A 2,968-nucleotide genomic window follows, 5' to 3' on the forward strand; every position below is an offset into this window, starting at 1 on the left:
CCAACATAAGGCCTCACGTCAGCTCCTCTATATTTGATGTCAAATTTCAATTCACACAAAACTGCTCCAACACCAAATGAAAGGCTTATTCTGAATACATACATAACCAAACTGGACACAAACTCTTAACTGCTTAATATTCGAACACTACTCCTTTTTTGGAAGTCCCATTGATTACCGCATCCATTTCTTCCGATGCCTGACTGAGATACACTCACACTCCACCGACAAATTAAGACATGTTATAGGCTACTGAATCCAAATAAATGCTAGGACTGGTACTGAAATACATGTCTTACTACTACACAGTCCATTAGTTCCTCTAAGTACTGAAAGATTTCCACCATCTCACTGTAACAGTCCTGCTTCTTACTATTAATTTCTGGTCAGTAACAGCCCCTTTCCCAAAAATCTAAGTATAGCGAACCACTCTCACTCTACTACTTTTAAAATAATTGACCAACCTCATTTCCAACACTTCTCACTCCTTTTAGTCCATGAACACAGAGGCATCTTTATCCTGCCTGTCGCTCCTTGCTTCCAGTACCATCGAAAGACCTGTACACATCAACCACAGCACATCAAGAAAATGCCCAAAAATGAATCAATTTTCGCTTTAATAAAAAACTAAACTCCCTCCGAACAGGCCTTGAAAGTCTCAACGGAACCGACCCGCCGCCGTGTCATCCTCAGATCACAGGCATCATTGGATGCGGAGATGGAGGGGCATATGGTCAGCACACCGCTCTCCCGGCCGTATGTCGGTTTACGAGACCGGAGCCGCTACTTCTCAGTCAGGCAGCTCCTCAGTTCGCCTCACAAGGGCTGAGTGTACCCCGCTTGCCAACAGCGCTCGGCAGACCGGACGGTCACCCATCCAAGTGCAAGCCCAGCCCGACAGCGCTTAACTTCGGTGATCTGACGGGAACCGGTTTTACCACTGCGGCAAGGCCGTTGGCTTCACTTTAATGACTGCATTAACTATGTAGACCAGAAAGAAACTCTTTCATTCCTTGAAGTTCTTTCGACTTAACGCGAAGTGATACTTCACACAGGCTAATTTTCTGAGTCGTAGAAAACCCTTCCGCTTTTTATCAAGTTTGTCTTGGAATTTAGAAAAGTCTTCCAACACAATCTCTACAAATTTCGTTCATAAACACCATAACATGCGTCTGTCCCATTACGTTAACCCAAGACATTTCCGTCTGAACTTCTCTTCACACGCCTAATTCCTGTACCCAACTCTTTGTAGCACTAAATCAAAATTCATTAAGCAGCAATTTTTTGCATCTTGATATTCAAAAGGCTACAACAAGAAAGGGCGATCCGGTCACCTTTTCACATTCAGGATCCATGCATTTCCAATATGCAATGCCTCCCTTACTGCATTTTTTTTTGTGTCACATCACCCACACTATCTGACCAGAATTAACACCATCTCTTCTGTCTTCTATATAACTGAAGGTATGACCAAGAGCCGGCCTCGGTGGCCGAGCGCTTCTAGGCGCTTCAGTCTGGAACCGCGCTACCGTTACGGTCGCAGGTTCGAATCCTACCTCGGGCATGGATGTGTGTGATGTCCTTAGGTTAGTTAGGTTTCATTAGTTCTAAGCTCTAGGGGATTGATGACCTCAGATGTTAAGTCCCATAGTGCTCAGAGCCATTTGAACCATTTTATGTCCAAGACACTGTTTTCTCTCTTATATATGCTCCACATTGTTGATATGCCCAAATGTCACTTCTCATCCATCTCTTATCCACCTTTCCTACCATCGTCTTACACCTATATTTTTAGCTTCAGGTCCATTTCATCTGGTTCGCCTCCTGGTGTAATCAGATTCACATTAGGGTCAGTCATTCGTTGACACAGGCAATAATTACCGTACCAACTACCTGCTGCTCCCACCGCATGGCCTTCACTTCACCATGCCTATTCAGAGACCCCGAAAAAATGTTTTCCAGTAAACTAAAATTGAATTCTTACGTATTAACAATGGAGGTTAAAGCCTACAATAGATTAAACCCCCAATTGGCTGAATATTTTGATTTTGTACATATATTACTCTCCACTCCTACAAAACGTTAATCCAGCCTATCATCTGCTTTGTTTATGTCGTGTTATTTTCCGCTTCACCAAAATGCTGTAACTCTTACAAACCATCGAACGTAATGCAACCGGGCCTACATGCTTGTTGTTGTTGTTGTGGTCTACAGTCCTGAGACTGGTTTGATGCAGCTCTCCATGCTACTCTATCCTGTGCAAGCTTCTTCAACTCCCAGTACTTACTGCAACCTACATCCTTCTGAATCTGCTTAATGTATTCATCTCTTGGTCTCCCTCTACGATTTTTACCCTCCACACTGCCCTCCAATGCTAAATTTGTGATCCCTTGATGCCTCAAAACATGTCCTACCCACCGATCCCTTCTTCTAGTCAAGTTGTGCCACAAGCTTCTCTTCTCCCCAATCCTGTTCAACACTTCCTCATTAGTTACGTGATCTACCCACCTTATCTTCAGCATTCTTCTGTAGCACCACATTACGAAAGCTTCTATTCTCTTCTTGTCCAAACTAGTTATCGTCCACGTTTCACTTCCATACATGGCTACACTCCATACAAATACTTTCAGAAACGACCTCCTGACACATAAATCTATACTCGATGTTAACAAATTTCTCTTCTTCAGAAACGCTTTCCTTGCCATTGCCAGTCTACATTTTATATCCTCTCTATTTCGACCATCATCAGTTATTTTACTCCCTAAATAGCAAAACTCCTTTACTACTTTAAGTTTCTCATTTCCTAATCTAATTCCCTCAGCATCACCCGATTTAATTTGACTACATTCCATTATCCTCGTTTTGCTTTTGTTGATGTTCATCTTATATCCTCCTTTCAAGACACTGTCCATTCCGTTCAACTGCTCTTCCAAGTCCTTTGCTGTCTCTGACAGAATTACAATGTCAT

General features: G+C 42.8%; 1 pseudogene; it reads right to left on the reverse strand.

The window, feature by feature from the left end:
- Positions 1–841: 841 nt before the first annotated feature.
- LOC124778703 lies at positions 842–959 on the reverse strand (annotated as a pseudogene).
- Between the last annotated feature and the right edge of the window lie 2,009 nt (positions 960–2,968).

Source organism: Schistocerca piceifrons, chromosome 2 (assembly GCF_021461385.2).
Source record: "Schistocerca piceifrons isolate TAMUIC-IGC-003096 chromosome 2, iqSchPice1.1, whole genome shotgun sequence".
In the NCBI taxonomy this organism is placed as follows: Eukaryota; Metazoa; Arthropoda; class Insecta; order Orthoptera; family Acrididae; genus Schistocerca; species Schistocerca piceifrons.